This window comes from Mesocricetus auratus, unplaced genomic scaffold (genome assembly GCF_017639785.1).
Source record: "Mesocricetus auratus isolate SY011 unplaced genomic scaffold, BCM_Maur_2.0 Super-Scaffold_100676, whole genome shotgun sequence".
Classification (NCBI taxonomy): domain Eukaryota; kingdom Metazoa; phylum Chordata; class Mammalia; order Rodentia; family Cricetidae; genus Mesocricetus; species Mesocricetus auratus.
Window position 1 is genome coordinate 82,359,126 of NW_024429266.1, and position 23,021 is coordinate 82,382,146.

Sequence of the window (23,021 nt, forward strand, 5' to 3'; positions counted from 1 at the left end):
AGAGACCATGAAAAGACGAAACTTAGGAATAATAGATATTAAAGAAGATGAAGAAACCCACCTCAGAGGCGCAGAAAAGATATGCAACAAAATCATAGAGGAAATTTTCCCAACCTAAAGAAAGACATGCCAATGAAGGTGCAAGAAGCTTACAGAACACCAATTAGAGTGGACCAAAAACAAAAAAAATCCCTTTGCCACATAATAATCAAGACCCCAAATATACAGAATAAACAGAGAATATTAAGAGCAGCTAGGGGAAAATGTAAAGTAACATATATAGGCAAACCTATCAGAATTACACCTGACCTCTCCATGGAAACTCTGAAAGCCAGAAAGTCCTGGATAGATATTCTACCAACATTAAGAGACCACAGATGCCAGCCCAGACTACTATATCCAGCAAAGCCTTCAATCAATATAGATGGAGAAAATAAGATATTTCATTACAAAACCAGATTTAAACAATACATATCCACTAACCCAGCCCTACAGAAAATTCTGGTAGGAAAACTCCAAACCAAGGAAGTTTGCTACAGCCAGAAAAACATAGGCAATAGATAACCCCGCTTTACCAACAGGCAAAAGAAAAAGTGATGGAAATCCACATATAATTCTACCACCAACAACCACTCCAAAAGCTATCAATGTTGATTATTATACTTGAATATTAATGGTCTTAACTTGCGCATAAAAAGACACGGTCTAACAGGATGGATTCAAAGACAGAACCCATCCTTTTGCTTCATACAAGAAACACAATTCAGCTTCAAACACAGATGTTATCTCAGAGTTAAGCATTGGGAAAAGATTTTCCAATCAAATGAACCCAAGTGTGGGTAGGAATCCTAATATCTAACAAATTTATATTTTAAACTAAAATCAATCAATCAAAAGAGATGAAGGAGGTCACTTCATACTCATCACAGGAGTAATCCACCAAGATGAAGTCTCAATTCTGAACATCTATGCTCCAAACACAAAGGCACCCACATTCATAAAAGAAACATTACTAAACTCAAAGTACATATAAAACTTCACACACTTATAGTGGGAGACTTCAACACCTCACTCTCAACACTAAACAGGACTACTAGACAGAAAACTTACTAGGAAACAAAGGAACTAATAGAATTTATGACACAATTGGGTTTAAGAGACATCTATAGAATACTCCATCCAACCACAAAAGAACATATCTTTCAGCACCACACGGAACCTTCTAAAAATCGACCACATACTCGTCAACATAACAAACCTCAACAGATACTAAAAAATTGGAACAAATCCTTTTATATTATGAGACCACCATGCATTAAAGTTGGAATTCGACAACAACACAAATCGCAGGAACCCTGCAAACTCATGGAAATTGAATAATGCTCAATTGCAGCCCTCCTGGGTCAAAGAAGAAATAAATAAAATTAAAGACATCCTAGAATTCAATGAGAAAGAAGACAATGCATACCCAAACTAATGGGATTCTTTGAAAGCAGTGCTGAGAGAAAAGTTCATAGCTCTAAGTGCCCACATGAAGAAACTGGAGAATAGTCACACTACAGAATTAACAGCACAACTGAAAGCTCCAGAACAAAAGGAAGCAAACTCACCCTAGTGGAGCAGATGCCATGTATCCAGACCAAGAGAATATCCTTCCATGTGGAATAGGCTAACAAAGTGCTTTAATTCACTAAGGATAAATACTGATCCACTACCAAAGACCCCATAGATTGCTGAGGCTTCCGCACTGATATCTGTAGTCTGGGGACCTAAGTCAATCACATCCTGGACTCTCAGCCATTGGTCTGAGGTCCATGATATGCCCTTTGTTCAGATCAACTCCTTCTGTGGGCTTCACCAAGCCAGTCTTGACTCCCTTGTCCATCACTTCTCCCTCTCTTGAAACTGGGTTCCAAGAGTTCAGTTCAGTGTTTAGCTGTGGGTGTCTGCCTCTACTTCCATCAACCACTGGATAAATCTCTAGGAAGGCCTTTAAGGTGTTATCAATCTTATTATAAGAGATTGGCATTAAGGGTAGCCTCTCCACTATTTCTTAGATTGCCACTTGGTATCATCCTTGTAGATCTCTGGAAATCTCCCTAGTGCCAGATCTCAACTCAAACTTATTATAATAGCTCCCTGTATTCTGCTATTTCTCATCCTGCTCTATTTTCCTCCGACTTCCTTCTCCTACAATTCCACCTTTCCCCTCCTCTTATCCCCTTCTCCTTCTGCCAGTGCCCTCTCACCAATGCCCAGGTTCCCAATCCACTAAGGGGAAGGGGACAGGCAGACACCCACAGCTGCTATGAATATAGTGGAACTGATGTCCTTGTTGTATGAATATGCTTATTTTGGGTATATGCCTATGGGTGGAATTGGTGGATCTTGTGGTACACTGATTCCCATTTACCCGAGGCTTTTCCATACTGATTTCCAAAGTGACTGTATGAGTCGGGGTTCCCAATATCAATGGAGGAATGTTCCCCTTTCTCCACATCCTCTCCAGCATAAACTGTCACTAGTGTTTTTGATTTTAGCCATTCTAACAGGAGTAAGATGGTATCTCAGAGTTGTTTTGATTTGTATTTCCCACCTGGATAGGGATATTGAGCACTTTCTCAAGTGTCTCTCAGCCATTGTAGACTCCACTACTGAGAATTTTCTATTTAGTTCTTGTTTTGTACCCCATTTCTTGATTGGAAACTTTGGTACTTAGACAGTTGTTTCTTAAGATCTTTGTAAATTTTGGAGAGCTGCCCCTGTAATATGTGGGGTTAGTGAATATCTTTTCCAAATCTGTGGGTTGCCTTTTTGTCATGATGATTGTGCCCTTTGCCTTACAGAAGATTCTCAGTTTCAGGAGGTCCCGTTAATAAATTGTCAATGTTAATGTGATTGGATTTATGTTGAGGTCTTTGATCCATTTGTACTTAAGTTTTGTGCACAGCCATACATATGGATCTATCCACATTCTTCTAAATGCCAGCATCCAGTTATGGCAGCACCATTTGTTGAAGATGCTTTCTTTTTTATATTGTATATTATTAGCTTTTTTGTTGAACATAAGTTGTTCATTAATGGGTGGGTTAATATAAGGTGTTCAATTTTCATTCCATGGTTCTACGTGTCTATACCAAGCTGTTTCATGACTGTATCTCTAGAAATCTGGGTTAGTGATGTCTGCTGAAGTTTAATTTTTGTAGAGAGTTGTTTTGTCTATCCTGGGTCCTTTGTTTTCCATATAAAGTTGATTATTGTTCTTTCAAGTTCTGTGAATAATTGTGCTGGTGTTTTGATGGTGATTGCATTGAATCTGTAGACTGCTTTTGGCAAGATTACCATTTTTACTATGTTGGTCCTACATTTCCAAGAGCATGGAAGATTTTTCCATTTTCTGGTATCATTTTAATTTCTTTCTTTAAAGACGTAATTTCTTGCTATATAGATATTTCCCTTGTTTGGTTAGTATTACCCAAGATATTTTATGTTGTTTGTTGCTATTGTAAAGGGTGATGTTTCTTTATTGTTTCTATTTCAGTTTTCAATCTTTCAGCTTTTTGAGTTGTTTCCTTCATTTGTTTGGTTGATTTTTCTTGGTACTCTTTAGATTCTTTTTTTTTATTTTTGAAACACTTTTTATTACATATTTAAATTAGAAACAAGCTTGCTTCCCATGTCAGTCCCAGTTCCCTCTCCCTCCCCTCCATGCCCACTCCTCCCACCAACCCCCCTAACCCCCCACTCCATTCCCCAGGGAGGATAAGGCCCTCCATGGGGGATCTCTAGAGTCTGTCATTTCATTCAAGGCAGGTCCTAGGCTCTCCCCCAAGTGTCCAGATAGAGAGAGCATCCCTCATTGTGGGATGGGCTCCCAAAGTTCATTTGTATACCAGGGCTAAATACTGATCTACTACCCAAAGCCCCATAGATTGCCTAAGTCTCCTCACTGACACCCACATGCAGGGGGTCTGGATCAGTCCCATGCTGGCCTCTCAGCCATCAGTCTGGGGTCCAAGAGCTCCCTCTTGTTCAGGTCAGCTGTTTCTCTGGGTTTCACCAGCCCAGTCTTGACCCCTTTGTTCATCACTCCTCCCTCTCTTTAGATTCTTTGAGAGATTTGTTTATTTTTTTATTTTTTTTGGTTTGCCTTTTCCCCCATTTCATGTATTTCTTTGTTTGTTTTTTCTTCAATTTTTTAAGAGATTTCCTTGTTTCCTCTTTGAGGGTCTCTATCATATTCATAAGATAATTTTGAAGGTCTGTCTCTTCTGTTTCATCTATGGAGTACTTTTCAGGTCTTGCCGGCGTTGGGTCTTTAGATTCTGTTGGAGTCATGTTGGCCTTTCTATTGCTGAGTCAGCTCTTATTCTGCCTTCTTCCCATCTCTTCTTCCTGTGGGTGCAGGTGGGGTCTTTCTGTCTTCACTGGTCTCCTTCTTTCCTGAAGCTGAAGCTGTGGATGCTGGAGGGTGGGGTCTTGAAGGACTGATGCCTTTCCTGTGTGGGCAGGTTCTCTAGCTGAAGCTGGGGATGCTGGAGGGTGAGGTCTGGAAGGACTGGTGTCTTTTCTGTGTGGGAGGGTCCTCTGGGTGCCAGGATTAGCCCTGGAAGATTGAAGGGATGGATGGAGTAGAATGGGGGGTGGGGAATAGTCCCAGGGGTACCCAAGCTCACCTGAAGCTAGAGACACTGGCAGGAAAAAGGATTAACTAAAAAAATCAATATACAAATAATATATGAAAATGATAAAGGGGCTGAGAAACAATAGCCCGAAATATTAAATATCTTGGGTTAACTCTTACCAACCAAGAGAAAGACCTGCATGACAATAACTTTAAATCCCTAAAGAAAGATATCCTCCTGCTTTTACTAACAGTCTATCTTAAGTCAGTCTTTTCTGCCATTCATTGCCCTCTACTACTGTCCCCTTTCTCCTCTTCCATTCCTAAATATCTCTTGGGATATCTGTTCTCTATTCACTTTCCATTCCAATTATTCTCCAATTTCCCTTTGACCTTTTCTGTTCCATCCCTTTATTATCCTAACTCCTCTTCCCTTCTGCACTCCAGCATGTCTTCTGCTTTTTCTCCCTGACATTCCTTGTAGTATACTGGTAAGAATATAATTCTATATTCATTCTATTGATGTGTGACTAGAAGTAGACAAAATTGTATAATCACAGAGATAAAGATAATAGAGACCTCAGTTTTAATAATGGCAAATTTTGAGGTCTCTTAGCTACATTAGTGATTGATAGACATATTAAAAGGGAAGATATTTGAATGAGTAAAACTTGAGATGAAACCCCATGACCTGAGTTAAGATCCCCAGAATATGCATAAAAGAGGTATGTTATGGTGCATGTCTCTGTCTTCCACACTTAATCTAAGTAACAGGAGAATTTGTTAGTGGGAGAACTTGACCAGAAAAAGTAACCAAATATTGTTGTTCATGTTCACTGAAAAAGCTGTCTCCAAAGAAATAATAGTAAGAAACTATTGAATAAACCACACTTATAATAATAACTAGTCAACATACAACCTGTCTTGAGAAAATGCACCTCTATTCATATCATGGATATATAAAATAGATGTACGTCATACATAGCCAATGAAGCATGTTTTGCAATGTGGCTGTAAAACCCATTGAAGTATTTATTTTAATCCATAGAGAGTAGTACAACACTATCTTTTTTTCAAAACCTGTTTAAAGCAATAATTTAATTGTAATTTGTTGCTTCAGGGACAAAATGTGTGGGAAACATATGAAGTCTGTGAGTATACACCTTGAGGTTAATTCTAGTCTAGCAGAGATGAATGCAGATGAAATAAACAGCAATTTTCATATATTATACTGACAACACTTATGGTAAACATTATCAACATAAAGATAGAGACATCAAATTTGTTCCAGAGGAGTGTTTCCAAAATTTGATCTAAACAAATTGAAATTAAAATATTAAAAACAAATTAACACTCATTTGTGCTGCCAGGGGCCTCTGGCCATCAGTCTGCTAGGCTGTATCACATACTCATAGAGAAGACATGACACTAAGACCACCTGCCACCTCTTCAGACATAAAGCAAATTCCAAGAAAGAGGCCTGTGGTTTACCTGTCAGTTAAAGACTATCTTAATTGGAAAACTACAAGATCCTTAGGAGATAGGCCTGAGTAATAGTAAATTGTAATATATAGGATCGGACCCTGCTATCAGGTTACCAAGCAACATAGAAGGTCCTACCCCTGACCTCTTTCTTGAGATTAGTTCACCATGTAACACAGCAGACCACCTCTCCCATTGACCTCTTGCCCCTGAAGCTGCAAGTACACCTTCATCCCTTCCCCTCCACACTTCTCCTATATAAATCCCTTTGTGATGAATAAAGATTGCACCTTGAACAAAATCCTGTCTTGGCATCCATTCTTTATATCTTGTGTCCTCAATCTTTCTCCTAAGTGTCTACCAGACCCACACTGAATGTCCTGTGGGTCAGGGTAATGTGCTTTGCATCAGTAATTTCAAAGGAATATATGATGTCAATATTTGTCTAGAGAATATTTAGATTGTGGAAATGTTTTACATGTTTACAGTGGATACTTAATATTAAATTAGTTAACAGGATACTGAGAGAAATTATCCAGTCACAAATTGATAAATATGACACTGCTATTGATAAAATGAAAGATGCTAGATTCATCATAGCATGGTACTTGTCTGGGCTTAGGAAGAGAGTTGAGGTGAGTTACAAACCAGCTACTTTTCATGAAATTGAAATGAAGTTCCTCTTAAGGATCAGAAATACACTCTCAAGATTCACTATCAACAATTTACCAATGGAAATATAAACTATACATTTAACAGTATAACTGAAGATGTGGTTCAAATGGAAATATGTTTGCTTCACTAGCATGATGAATACAATTTAGAATCATTATTCTCATGTTAAAAGGTGGAGTGGTGAAGCCTATAATTTGAGTGTTTGTGAGAAGGAGTTAGAGGCTTACCAGTGAGCAAGTCTGTTTGAATTTGTAAGTTCCAGGTTCATTGAGAGACTTGGTATTGTCAACCAAGATGGATAGTAATAAAAATAGGTAACATTGACCTTTGTACTCTAAATACATGTAGACCCCCCCACACACATACTCATGTGCACTCATGCTCACACACATACTCACACATATGCTCACATATACACATACTCACATGTACTCATGCTCACACACATATTTTCATGTGCACCCATGCTCACACACACACACTCATATGCACTGGTACTCACAAACATACACACATGCACTCATGCTTACACACACACATGCACATTCACAATATTGCGTGTGATGACTTTTAATGACAAAAAGATCAGCTAACATAGCAAATGAAAACCAGTAGCAGAAATAATATATTTGAGTATAAAACTATAAGAGAAAAAATCACTTTTACTCAACAAAAACAAGTCGGTTTTTTATACAAATGATAAATATCTGTCCCTGGTGATATATATTGTTAACTTCTTATAATACAGCTAGAGATAGAAGGATTGGAGATTAATTTCCTCCTGGTTTTTATAGAACACTTAAGGTCAGTTTTGGCTACAAGTTTGTCGAAAAAGTAAACAAAAACAAAAGCAAACCATAAATTCTAGATGGGTTGAAATTTAAAAAGAGAGATAATTCTGAGAGTTAATCAATTTTACAGTTACAGAATATATATTCTCCTAGAAACAAATCTGCAAAAACAGGATGAAAGAGCTGTCTGGAGTTTGAGGTACATTGAGATGGGAAGAGCAAATAATTTTTCTGGGTTAGGATCCCAGTCATATGGGAAGAAATTAACCAGAATTTATTTCTCCATTGTTTTGTTTGGTGCCTTTGATGAGAACGTCTTTACTCATTTGTCTAGCATATACTATTAACTTATTTTTCTCTCACAAATTAGAACATGCCTTTTCACTGTTGCCTGTAAACCTCTTTCACCATAATCTACCCTTAGATCAGTTTTATATTTGCATATTTTAAACATATTCTGAGAGTTTATATATATGTGTGTATATATAATGATTATTTATGAAAACTGCACCGAATTTATCCTTCCAATTCTACCCAAATCTCACAAGCATGACGTTTTCCAACCACATGCCCTCCTTTTTATAAATCACTGAGCCTAGTAGATGCCTAAAAGCAGGGCCATCTACTGAAGCAAACTTCACAGAAGAAAGATCCTGAGGAAAGGTGACTCTTCCTCATCAAGTAGATATCATTAGTCTATGACTCCTCAGCTATGGATGCAGCTTTTGTCTTTCCAAACACATAGCCCAATCTTGTGTTTTGGCATCTCAATCAAAGTAGTAGTTTTATATACACTCATTAGTTTCTTCATATATGCTTAAAGTAGTAAATACTATTACAATAGGTGACGTGTTACATTTATTACAGTATGTGCTCAACTGAATGAATAATAATGACTGAATATGCTTCAAAATGTGGGAGATATATCAAGGCATTTAGTAAGCATTAATAAACAGCAGTTTTAATGAACAGATGCTAAAAGGCAGTTGTTGTAGCCAGAGGAAAGCAGTTCATCTAACATAGTCTGAGAGGCTGGCAGACACTTTCAAATACTAATGATATTACCTAAAATGTATTTTTACTTTATGGTCTAATTTCTTACTAGGTTTTCCAAGATGCTGCATGTGAATGATGCTATAACCCAGCACTTTGTATGTTTTTCATTTGACAGCTACTAGAGACAAGTTGCTGAAGAAACTAAATGAAATGGAATGTCCTCTAGGTCCAAAGAAGTGTTCCGAAACTGAATTTTAGGTTTAGTACAGTTTCATATAGATGAGTTGAATAAATAAGTAATTTAAATGCAGATGTTACCATTTTCTCTTCTAGTGAGCATTGGAGAGAATTTGCAATCTGTATGCAGAATGCTCTTTGCTGTTTTGCAAAAATTATTTTGTAAAGAGGACCCTGTAAAAATGGAGCATATAACAGCTGGCTTGGTTTGGGGAAAGAGAAATAATAGTATACAAGCATGTAATTCAAGGATAAATACTGGTTCCCTTCAGAACTTATAAATGAATATTTTGGGGGCATTTATGAATGCTGTTACCACTCATGACTTCCCATGTAGCATTTATGAATGCTGTTACCACTCATGACTTCCCATGTAATGTTTGAAATGTTTACCACAATTAACAGGAATTATATACTTTATCTTTTAAAATGGTAGCTGACAAAATATTGAAAAGTAGGAACTTATAGATTAATAATACTTTGTATTAAATATGTAAATACATATCCTTATTAAGACCTTACATATCATAAACACAGCTCTAAATTTAAAAATGGGGACATTATTATATACATCTAAACTATTTTTATATTTCACCATCTTAGGATTCTTTTGACTTTTTATTTAAGAATTTAGGAAAATGAAAATGTGCAAACTGAGTTGTTCTTCAATTTAAATACTTTCAAATTTATTTTGAGGAAAGATACCAAAGGTAATTTTCCTAAGTAACACAACTCCCAAAACTATTCCTAATGCTGTCCAAAAATAACCAAAGAACAATAAGCAATCAAACAAAATATTACAGTAGTCTAAACTGAAACAGTTACTTATTTCTGTTGAAAAAATAAGTGCTAAGCTGATATTTGCTAAATACTTTTGTATTACATTCATTTTAAAATCAATTAAAACAATTGATTTGCTTCTTCATTTGTTTGTGTTGTGTTTTTTGTATGGTTTGTCAATGTGTGTGAGCCTGTGTGTGCAAATGTCTGTGTGGCTACAAGCATGAGGATGCCAAGGAGAAAATCTTGTATCATAGTTTCTTTTCTCCTATTTCTCCTATGCTTTTCTACTGAGTTGAATACTCTCATTGAAACTAGAGAGGAGTTGCAATCTAGAAATAACAACTCTATTCCTGTTTCTTCTCCAACCTCAGCAATGGCATTACAGCCATATACACCATCATTCCCAGATTTTTAAGTGGGTTTTGAGGGATTAGAAATCAAGTGTAAAATGGTGCCTTCTAAGCCATCTCCCCAAACCTGAATTCCAGTTTTCATTATTTGAAAGAAACTTGTACAACTGTTTTTCAATGAATAATTTTTTATATGTGTATGCGTGTATACACACACACAGCATTTTTCTGTTCTATTTTGGGTTTTTCCTTTTGCATATTATCAACATTAGTAACTTTTGATGTTAAGTTATATCACTGTTTAATGTATCATCATACACAGCAGCACATAGGGTCAGCTATAAAGCATAGAAATTGAGAAATGTGCAATTGAAGTGGAAATAAAATCATCAAATTTTAACATCTCATTATTATGCTAGATGAAGACCAAGGTATGATTACTTAATGTATTATTAATTCACTTAGATCATTTTATTGAGGGTGTGCTTGTAGCCTTGAACCATATATAAGAAATGTGCTTTTGAACCAACTAAACAAATTCTTACTTTTCAGTTTTAAAATGTGTCTTACATTAAAAATCCAATTTAATTTTAATTATTAAATAATATACTATTCATTACTAGCGATGAAACTCATTAGAAATCATCTATCAAAACTGTTGGAACACTTTTTTTCACCTTAAAATGAAATCGTTATTCACCACTCTTCTTCCTTTTAAAAGAAAATTTATATCTCCTGCAAAAATATCTGTGAAAAACCATTTTAGACTTTAACAGATAGACTTATTTCAAGTCATTGATTTTGGAATGTTAAAAAAGCAGCTGAAAAGACTTCTTGGTAATTTTCATTGAAAAGATTACTATTAAGGATGGGAGATATGGCAATAAATAATAGTAACCTTTGGATAGCACTGCTTTTGTCAGTATTAAGGCCAAACTCTTCTCAAGGGATTGAAGACAATTCTGGTACTAATTACCCTTTTTTTCTGTATGAAATGTTAACTGTGTAAGAATTAATGGAACAAATCCTTTCAACTGATCTAATTTTTCAAGAGTTATGTCATCCTTAAATGTCTCAGTTTTCCAGTAATAATCAGCACATGTTCCCTATATTTTAAGGCTCCATCTCTTTTGTTTCACCTTCTGAGACTTGAAATGCTAGCATGCTTAACTAAGGTCTTTCCCACCTACTATCTCCTATATTTTATGAGAGTCACTCATTCAAGATAAAAAATCTCTTGTTAATATGTTAGTGAATTTTGAGATTTGACTGACACAGCTTTATAAGCTAGCTGAATCTTTCCACTCACTTGCAGAGCCATCAATCCTCACGCAAATGGACATTGAGATGAAATGTGAAGACAAGCATGGAAAATGACCCCTTGCTCCTGTCACAGGGGCAATGAGTAGTTAACACTGAGTAAGTCTGGAGTTGCAGGTTATCCCCTTGTGTATGAGTATGAGTATGATGTCAAATGTTACTCATGCTAAAGTGCTGATTAAACTGGAAAGATTTGACAATCTTTCTGCCACACTGTTTTAACACTGGAATCTGTTATTCTCGACCATGACAAATGATGTCATTTTTCAGAAATTACATTGAACTGTAACAGCAAATCTAGAGGATTTTTATCCATTTCATCTTCCCTGAACATTAGAAAATTTCAGAGGAATCAGACAATTTCTACCTTGCTTTCTGGAATATGTTAGGTAAGGGTTTCTCTAAACATAGCATATTGTTTGAAACGTCTTTCAGACTTAGATAAGAACTAAAAAGAACTATACTTTTTCATTATAAAAGAGATATCACGGAGTAAAGAAAGTATCTTCAATAAATGGTACTGGAATAACAGGATATTGGCTCTCAGGAGGCAGAGGCAGGAGAATTCTGTGAGTTCGAGGCCAGCCTGGTCTACAGAGCGAGTACCAGTACAGCCTCCAAAACAATACAGAGAAACCCTGTCCCGAAAAACAAAAAAAAATCCCAGAATAAAAAGGAAAGCACATTTATGCATTTGTTGTTTTTATTTTCCACAAATCTAACTCATGGTAGTAGTGTTCACTGATAGATGATACGGGAGTCAAATGACCAAAGATCAAGTTGTTATGAACATAAACAATGAAACAAGTCTATGGCCACTCTGTAATAAAATCTACATGGAATTAAACATTTAGTAATATTTGTGGAAATCAAAATAAGAAAAAGTATGAACTAGTTGATTCTTCTATATCTATGACAATCTGCAACTATCATCTAGCAGTGGAAGCTTGATTCTCCATCAGAAGAATCTCAAATTTGTTCAGTGTTGCTAATGGGTCCTTAACATAATATGCTTTATCTATCCATGTTCAAATAATGCATTTTTTGCCCTGCCATTATTCATTATAGCCACTCAATGAAACAATTACCAATATTGCTGTTTAGGTACATCACATACTGTTATGATTCTAAGTTTTCCTCTCTATTATTTGATTTAGTAAACCATCCTCTTAGGGTGAATTTGTTAGTAATCTGAATTTTTTGCAGTTTATATAATGATTACAAACATTTTTTTAAAAAAGTATGAAAACAAGAACAGCTGAGATTGCTCAGCAGTTAAAGAAAATTTCTGTCATGGCTGAAACAATGTGTTTGATTCTCAGATCTTTCCATTTTCTGCTATCTTCTTTACTTTCTTTTTTTAGAGACACAAAGTTTTTGCTATTCAGGTATTTCACTTTGTTGGTCAGTCTTATTCCCAGGTATTTAATGTTATTTGGAGCAATTATAAAGGGTGATGTTTCTCTGATTTCTTTCACAGCCCATTTATTGGCTGTACAGAATAGGGCTATTAATTTTTTGAGCTAATCTTTTTTCCTGCCACTTTGCTGAAGGTGTTTTTCAGCTGTAGGAGCTGCTATGTACAATGTTTTGGGTTACTTATGTAAACCATCATATCAACTGCAAATAGTTAAATTGTGATTTATTCGTTTCCAATTTGTATCCCCTTGATCTCCTTTGGTTGTCTTATTTCTCTAGTTAAAGCTTGAAGTACAATATGGGGAGAGTGGACAGCCTTGTCTTGTTCCTGATTTTAGAGGAATAGCATTAAGTTTCTCTCCATTTAGTTTGATGTTAGCTGTTGGTTTACCTTATAATGCTTTTATTATGTCCAGGTATGTTCCTGTTATCTCTGATCTCTCCATATCACCCCAGTATGGCGTGAAAAAGAGATCACGAATTCCCACCCATATCTTAGAAGCTATTTGTAATTGATAGTATGAGCACTAATATTTGAGTAAAGATATAGTCACTTCAACTTAGTTTAATACTATATTCATGTAGAGCTGAACACACAAAGTTTTCTCCAAGGACAATTGACTTATCAAGCCGCTGACTCTTGGTCATGGTGAAGTACAAATTATATGTTTCGTTTTGTTAAGAATAGGCCTCAAATGTAACTTTAAAATAGTTGGTTGCTGCCATGAGATTCCTATAACAGTTTTACCACTGGGTATGTTTTGATATGTAAGTCATTATCATAGCTTGAATTTATTCATAGATGGGTGAGACTGATATTTACTTTTTCCCTTCAGTCAGTAGCATACATACCACAATACGGCACTATGAAAACTAAACAGTAATCATGTAACTCCCATGTCAGTACCAGCTGGATTTCTTAACTGTTTTATCACTTTTTCATGTGGTGTATTCCATTTATGGATTTTCATATGTTGAACCATCCTTGCATCCCTGCGATGAAGTCTACATAATCATGATGGATGATTTTTCTGAGGTGATCTTGGATTCAATATGCTAGTATTTTATTGAATATTTTACATCAGTGTTCATGAAGGAGAATGGTCTGCAGTTCCCTAACTTAGTAGTGTCTTTGTGTGGTTTGGGTACCAAGGAAATTTTAGTCTCATAGAAAGATTTGGCACTTCATCCTGAGGTACAGCTTGTGCTGCTGCTGCTCAGGATTCCCAGGGTGCCATAGAGAAATTCAGACACTAACCAACTTCATAGGGATGCTCTGGGCCGCTGAACCCCACATAGAACAAAACTTCCAAGATCCCTCTCAGGCCCTCTGACTGCTACTGACTCTCCTTGCCTGCCTGAAGATAGCTTCAGCTCCCCTGGCTTGTGGAGTTGCCCTGTCAACTTAAAGCACTTTGACAGGCAGTATATGACAGTGCTGAGTGTGCCCTGTAGCCTCGCCCTATTCCATTCCCTGTGGTGACTTTTGTTTGGAACTGTAATAAGTTATAAATGGCATGATTTAAAGAGTCATCCTAGATCACCTGTCTCCATGAACATTAAAAAAAATCATATCCTCTTGATTTATTTTTTATTTTGTTGCATCTTTTTAGTAATGTGATTGTATTTTTATGCCTGCTTTTTGTTTAAGAAAAATAAATAAAAAGAACCTAAAAATATTTTTGCTTCTATTATGTGAAACATTTTAAGGAGTATTGGCATTAGCTCTTCTTTGAACTTCTGGCAGAATTCTGCTCTGAAACCATCTGGCCTTAGGCTTTATTTGTTTGGGAGACTTTTGACGACTGCTTCTATTTCATTACGGGTTATAGGTCTACTTAAATTGTTTGTCTGTTCTTGATTTGATTTTGGTAAGTGATATTTATACAGGAAATAGTCCATTTCCTTTAGATTTTCAAGTTTTGTGAAGTAAAGGTTTTCAAAGTATGACCAGATGATTCTCTGGATTTCCCCAGTGTCTGTTGTTATGCCTCCCTTTAATTTCTGATTTTGTTAATTTGTTTGTTCTCTCTCTGTCTTTTGGTTAGTTTGGATTAAGACTTACTTGTCTATCTTGTAAATTTTCTTAAAGAGTCAACTCTTTGTTTCATTGATTCTTTGTATTGTTTTCCTAGTTTCTACTTTATTGATTTCAGCCCTCAATTTCATTATTTCCTAGCATCTACTTCTCCATGGTGAATTTGCTTCTCTTTGTTCTAGAACTTTCAGGTATGATATTAATTCTCTATTGTGACTCTTCTCCAATTTCTTCATGTGGGCATTTAGTGCTATGAACTTTCCTCTTAAGTTCATAGGGTCCCATAACTTTGGGTAAGCTCTGTGTTTATTTTCATTGAATTCTAAGAAGTCTTCAATTTATTTTTTTTCTTTTCCTCCTTGAGCCAGGAATGGTACAAATGTACATTATTCAATTTCTATGAGTTTGTAGGGTGTCTGCAATTTGTGTTGATGTTTAATTCTAACTTTAATCTATGGTGATATGATAAGAAAGAGGGGGTTGTTCCAATTTTTGTATCTGTTGAGATTTTCTCTGTTGCCCAGTATGTGTTTGATTTTAGAAATGTTTCCATGTAGCGCTGAGAAGGCATATTCTTTCACTATGGAATCATATAGACATCCATAAGGATGACCCCAACTGGGAATCTAAGTAATAGTGGAGAGGCTACCTTAAACACTCCCTTCCCCAATAATGAAAATAATAACTACCTTACATGTTGGAAGAAGAATTAGAGATCCACAGCTAATCATGCAACTGAACTCCTGGAATCAAGTTGCAGAGACTGAGGAATGATGGGCAAAGGCATCGAGATCATGCAGGGAATACCCACATAAAGTGGGAACTCATGGACATCAGTCTGACAGCTGAGGAACCAACATAGGAACAAACCAGGCACCCTGAACTTGGGTGTCAGCTAGGATACCTGCACAGCCTATGGGGCCTCTGAGAGTGGAACCAGTTGGTGTCCACAGTGCACCAATTGATTTTGGGAGCCCATTCCCAATGAAGAGATACTCTCTTAGCCTAGATAAATGGGGGAGAGCCTAGGCCCTGCCCCAAATGATCTGGCAGACTTTGATGATCCCTCATGGAAGACCTTCCTGGTGAGTGGGTGCTGGATGGGATGGCGGTTTGGTGGGGGGCACAGAAGGATGGGAGAGAGAGGGAACTGGGATTGATATGTAAAAGAAGATTGTTTCTAATTTAAATAAAATCTATAAAAAAGAAAAAAACAGAGGAAGAAGGTTATTTCATATTCATCACAGGAAAAATCCATCAAGATGAAGTCTCATTTCTGAATATGCACCAAATATAAAAGCACCCATATACATAAAAGAAACTCTACTAAAACTCAAATCACAAATAAAACCTCACACACTTATAGTGCGAATATTCCATGCTCTACTCTCACCACTGGACAGCACCACAAGACAGAAACTTAACAAAGAAACAAAGGAACTATATGAAGTTATGACCCAATTGGGTTTGCTAGATATCTATGGAATATTCCATCCAAACACAAAAGAATATACTAGCTGGATTTCTTAATGTCTTATGACCCAACAAAATGTTGTCTCAGTAATATGATGTTACTGTAAACTTGAGGAGGTTACAAAGAGAATTGACAATATATAGGGGCCCAATGAGACTTCATCAACCCAAAACTCCAAAAGATGTTAACTATTCCTGATATCAGATCTTTTAATTTTTATTTTCTTTGCTGTCTAGTAGGTGCATTAACACCTCATTATAGAATAAATTATTGAAACTTTTTATCAATGTGTTTTCACATAGGTAAGAAGCTTCTAAAGACATATGTTTCCTTAATTTTCAATAGCTCTTTAATATTATTCATCCTTCTCCATTCTCCATCCTCTAACTAGACTTCCATACCCACCAAATTTAACGCATCCAGTTCCGCTATTCCTTTTCTGCCTGTCTACTTCTGACTTCATTTTCATTACCTTAAAAGTCGCACAATTAAGCCATATCATATTGTGTGATCTATCCCAAATTGAAAATAGAAATTAGAGAATGTTGATGTCTTCTGGAGACCCTCGGGTCAAAGCTGGAGAGGGTAGAGTGGGCTGTCCACCCATCCTGCAGCCACCCTAAACTGGGAGACAGTCAGGCATGACAGGAGTCAGGTCAAAGTGAGAACTTGTTTATTACTTAATAGTGAGCTTTTAAATGTAAAAAAACACAGGGCATGAAAATTGTTAACCAATAATTTTAAAAGTACCCCTATGATGTATGTAGTGTCCTATCCTCTCTCGGGCATGACATGCGAGTGTGATGACCTCATTTGCTGTGACTTGAGGCAGTCAAATGCTTTTCTTTGTAAACATTTGAAACCTGGCCTCTGGAGCTTCCTCTCAGTGCTCCATGTTGTAAATGCACCAGTCAGCCATCAATTTTGGGCCACTCCCTCTTTTGGCGGAACAGTTGTCACCTTGGGACTCTCCCTCTCCTGCCTGCCAGGATATGATCTATGTTCCTCCACAGAGAAAACAGAAATTTTGGATTTTGGGTCTGGACAGATACACAATGAGAGATTATTTTTGGTTCCATTCATTTACCTGAAAACTTCAAAAGGTGCTCAGAGATGAATAATATTACAGTGTGGAAATATATTTTCTTTTTTCATTTGTCTTTTCATGAACATCTAGGCCCTTTCTATATTCTGCATATTGTAACTATAGGAGCAATGAACACTGCTTAGCTGTTAACTCTATGTTAGCATATAGAAATTTTGGTATAGATTTGAGTTCCAGGTTTGAAAACTGTGATAGACCTTTCTCTAGCTTTCAATACCCCCACACTGATTTTGATAATGGCTGCACCATTTTTAACTTCCATGAACAATGAATGAAATTTTCCTTTCCCGTTCCCTTTCATCCAGGCTAGCATGTTTTATATTTTTATTGTTATTATTATTTTATTTTGGTCTGCTTTTTTGTTTTCTTTTGTGTTTTCAATTATGAATTGGGCAATATAAAATTTTAAAGTGCTTTTTAAACTTAATTCACTTTGTTAAGAATAATGTTTAAAAAGTTTAAATGATTCCTTAGTGTTTTATATTTTTCTGTCATCTTTTCAGAATTCTGTTTTGTGCCATGACTATTTTTAAATTGGGTTTTCATTTCCTTAAAAATATAAATATTTTCTTCAATTTCTTTGTAAATTCTAGATGACAGCAACTGTCAGATGAAGATCTTAAAAAGCCTTTTCTTCATTCTATAAGTAGACTGTTTCATAGAATCATGTTGTTATTTGCTTTACAGACAATTTTAGATTCAGAATGTCTTGTTTATTGTATTCTCACTGTATTACCTGTGTTATATAGGTCTTTCACTTGTTTGGTTAGTGTTACCCTGAGGTATTTTGTGTTGTTTTTGGCATTTCTTAAACTGTTTGTAAAATTATAATTTCAGTATTATTTGATATTAAAAACAAAGAAAAGCTCACAACCCAAAGAACTAAAGGTCAATATCTAAAGAATATGGATACAGCCGGGTGGTGGTGGCGCACGCCTTTAATCCCAGCACTCGGGAGGCAGAGGCAGGCGGATTTCTGTGAGTTCGAGGCTGGGCTGGACCGATAGCCTCCAAAACAATACAGAGAAACCCTTTCTCTAAAAACCAAAAAAAAATGGATACAAAAATTCTCAATAAAAATTTTGCAAATAAGAATAAAAAACACATCAAAAGCTATCTTAAAGTTGATTCAAGGCAAATTTCAACAACCTTTAATGATAAAATTTCTGGAAAATCTAGAGATATAGTAGGTGTATCTCAACATAATAAACACAGCATATAGCAAACATACAACTAAAATCCTTTTAAAGAGATAAAATCCTGAAAGTATTTCCATTAAAGTCAGGAGGAAGTGTCCTCTCCACATTACCATGAAAACATATCTGGAGAATGAGATAAAAGACGGACAGACAGGGAGCATAATTGGAAAAGGAAGAAGTCAAATTGTCCTTATTTTCAGATGATATGACTCTGAACATAAAAGACCCTCAAGCCTTCACTTGAAATTCCCACTACTTATAAACACCTTTAGCAATGTTACACTGTAAGAATATACAAAATTAACATGCACAAATAAGTAGCTTTCCCATATATAGAAAACAAAAATACCATGAAAAAAAAAAAAGAAGAAACCCATGTTATTCAGAATGACCTCCAGGAAATAAATAAAATCTTGGAATAAATGTCAACACAAAAGTGAAAGATTTGTGAAGCAATCTATTTAAAATTAAAGTAATAAAAAATGAAAGATTTATATAACGAACATATAAAACATTTAAAGATTAAATAAAAGAAGACAGCTGAAGGTAGATCTCTTATAATTTTAGTTGACCGGAGCAATGTTCATATACCAAAATCAGCATGCAGATTCAATATAATCCCTGCCAATATTCCAAGAGAATTCTTCATAAACTTAAAATAATCTCAATTTCAAATGAAAACACAAACAGTCCAAGATAGCCCATGGGATCCGTAGAGTTGAAAATATTGATTGTGATATTACCACACCTGTTTTCAAGCTATGCTACAGAAACAGGAAAGGGATAACATCTCATATCTACATTGTCACCAACATCCTAGTAAAGCTTCAGATAATACAGGGTGCTATGTCTGAAGTAACATTACCTTTGTATAATGCTGGACCAACTTAGATAAACTCACAAATATGGTCTTTTATAATCCTGTTGCTAGTATTTTAGTAATGAGTTAGGTGCAACATAATAATACATCTGTATTTATACTTTACTTTGATAAATGAATATAATAAAATTTAATTCACTTAATTTGTATAAAGTTAGGGAACACTTAAAAGTTACTGGTCAAGGTAACCCTTGATAGGAGAACTCACAAAGAGAGCTGACCTGAGTTTTCAAAACAAAACAAAAATCTAAGCAGCCAACAGGGGATCAACCTAGGAACACTGCATGTGTGTGACAGTTGTGTAACTTTGTCTGTTTGTCAGGCTTCTAGCAGTGGCATCAGAAACTGTCCCTGGTGCTTGAGATGGGTTTTGGAACCTATTCAACATACTGGATCACATTGCTAAGGCATTATGCAGTGGTAGGAGCCTGTTGCTGCCTGAACTTGATGTGCCAAGCTTTGTTGAAGCCCTTGGACTCCTGCCTCCTTCTGAAATGTGATAGAGGAGGAATAGATGTGTAGGGACATAGATGGAAGGCTTACAGAGGGAATGGGAGAAGAAGAGGATGAGAAACTGTGGTTGCCATGTGAAATAAATGAAAAACTTAATTAAAAATTGCTCTCTGTATGAATTTTATAATTGGTAATTAAGATGTACTCATTCATTTATACATCTGTAATTATTAAGATTAATATAATGTTAATTACCATGGTATCATTGAATAATATAGTTGATGACCAACTCTGAAAATGCCCCATAAATACTGACATGTGAATGAGTTTCTTTTCTGCTGCTGTAATAAAACATCATGATCAAAACAACTTAGAAAAGAAACATAATTTGGGTTACATTTGCAGAGAGATAAGTATCCTTTCGGGCATAGAAGGATGGCAACAAGAATTGGGCATGGCAACTATGAGTAGGAGCCTGAGAGCTCATAAGCTCTAACACAATCATGAAGTAAAGAATTCATAGGGAATGGGTTAGGCTTACAAACACTCAAAGTCTGCCTTAACTTATGTAATTTCATCAGGGCTACACCAGCTAAATATAGAACCAGCACATAGTATTACCAACAGGAGCTCAAGGGTACAAGTGTCTGAGCCTACAGGAAATCTCATTGCAACCACTGTGTTCCACTTTATTGCTCATGGGCTTATAATGATGCTAAATTCATTCAGTCTAACTTCTAAAGTTTTATTCTGAGACTTAAACATTCTTTTAATAATATTACATCATTCCAACTTTTAGTGTCAAATATTATGAGTGAGGAATGGTAGCAAAGTGAAGCAATACATGTCCACAGATGCCAAATCCTATAGCTCCATGTCAGATATCTAAGGATTGAGATGGTTTTGTGACTCCTGTTTCTCTGCTTGCACCTTACATATCTCATTTGGATAGATTCAACTTACAATATGCAGCTCTGCTCAGAACATTTCTTATGGTTCTGTCATCTTCAGCATCTTGGGGTATCCAACTTAACACATCATTTTTAGGGAAAATATGTTGAATGTTGTCATGAGAATATATTATTGGATTTTTCAAGCTGCGATAAGTAAATACAAATTTATACATTCCTTCTATCAAAATAAGTAAGTTTTTCATTTTTTATTTGTTTCTTTTTGGAGACTGCTTCAACATAGCTGGACATTAAGACTGATTTTACAAGTAAGTGTGGAATACTGTGATGAATATCTTTTCATCTGAGAACTTTATTCTCAGAAGTAATAATCTGAACTAGTTCACATAACAACTTAATGTCACATTAACAAGCTTATATTTTCATTTTAATTTTTATTTTTACATTATATTAAAATTCCTTGTCTGTGTGTTCAACACATAACTTTTATCATAACTTTATTTTAAACTCTTAATCCCCATGTCACCTGCTGGTGAAAGATTTTACTATACCTCTGATTTCTACCATGAGAAATACACCTGATCCCTAGCATATAGCTATTCATCCAATTCCTTGTGTTAATCATATGTCTATAGTGAAAGAAACCTACAAAAAAGGTCCTGACAACAAATTAACATTGCAAAGTGTAAATTCCAGATGAAAATTTTCGCCACAGTATCCTTTCTTTACAAATAGGTGTTCTAAGAATTATCACTCCAATAAAATAATGTGAAGGTTAATTAAGCAGACACTAGGGAGACAGCAGATAACTGGTGCATATTACAACAAATATTTACTTGATATGAAAAAAATGAATGAATTTGAACAACTCTGATTCATCGGTCTCAGGTCACATTCAACCCTGAGTTGCATTAATACTTCTGCTTTGGGGATAGTCTGAGTTCAAGAATATTATATCCATGTTATCATAATCTCTATCAACATTGAAACTCAATCTGATTTTTAACTTAATGACAGAGCACTGGCCAAAGAGTTGAAAAAGAAAAAGGAGCCTGATTCTGGCTAGAGAATCAGGAAGGCTAATTCCAGAACTTCACTTTTCCCTTTATTATCCAGATTTGATCCCTGCCCCCAAACCAAGTCTCATCTCATGGACAGCAGACTACCTACTGAGGTCTATGGTCCCACGGCTGCCATCTCCAGCGGATGACAGAAATTCCCTCCCAAAATCTCTTCCTGGTCTTATTGCTTTGTCACGATCCCAGTAGATATTCCCTGGAATCCCACAGGCCATTCTATCCATGGAAGAATGTAGGCTACATTAACTTCTCCCTCAGCTTGCTTTGTCTTATAATATTATATTTCTGTTTTTATCCTTTAGACACTTGGTGTCTTATAATGTGAGAAATTAAGAGAGTAGATCTGAATTGCAGGTGAGGTGAGAAGGAACAGGGAAGAGTGGATGGAGGAGAGATTATAACCCAAGCTAAGAATCCTAGCAATATCAGAGCGATGCCTTAAGTGAATTTACCCTATAATCACATTGGTGAGTACTCTAATTTCATCATAGGACCTACATCCAGTAAGTGATAGAAGCATATGCAGAGATTCACAGCCAAGCCCAGAGCTAAACTCCTTAAATCCACTCAGTGAGAGGGATGAGGGATTATATGAACAAGTGGGGTTAAGATCATGATGTGGAAATCCACAGAGGCAGCTGACCCAATGTAGTGGGAGGTCATGGAATCTGGAATAACAGCTTTTCATTTAAAAAAAAGACTATATAACATTTCTCCTAGGATACTTTTCTGTGTAGTTTCCAGAAAATTATAACAGCAAATCAGTTATTAAGTAACCGCAAAATGCAAAGGATTCATTGTATAAAAAATATGTTTTAAATTTAACTGCAAGGTATGCAGTGCTAGCCCACACCTTTAATCCAAGACTTGGGAGGCAGAGACAGGTGGATCTCTGAGAGTTCTAGCCTAGCCTGTTCTACAGAGTGAGCTCCAGGACAAGCCTCAAAGCTTGAGAGAAACCCTGTCATAAAATACCAAAACAAAAAAATTAACTACAGTGCCTGCCAGAAATATGAATCAGTGTCAGAGTACTTGACAAGCAGGCAAGATATTCTGAGTTTGGGTGATATTTAGTATTTAGGTCTACAATGCAAAAATATAAAGATGTATAGAAAATATAAATTATTTCAATATATTTTATTTTAAATTTACATGATAATAATGAGAAATATTTTATGCTGGCTTTCTTGTATTTGTAAAAGTTA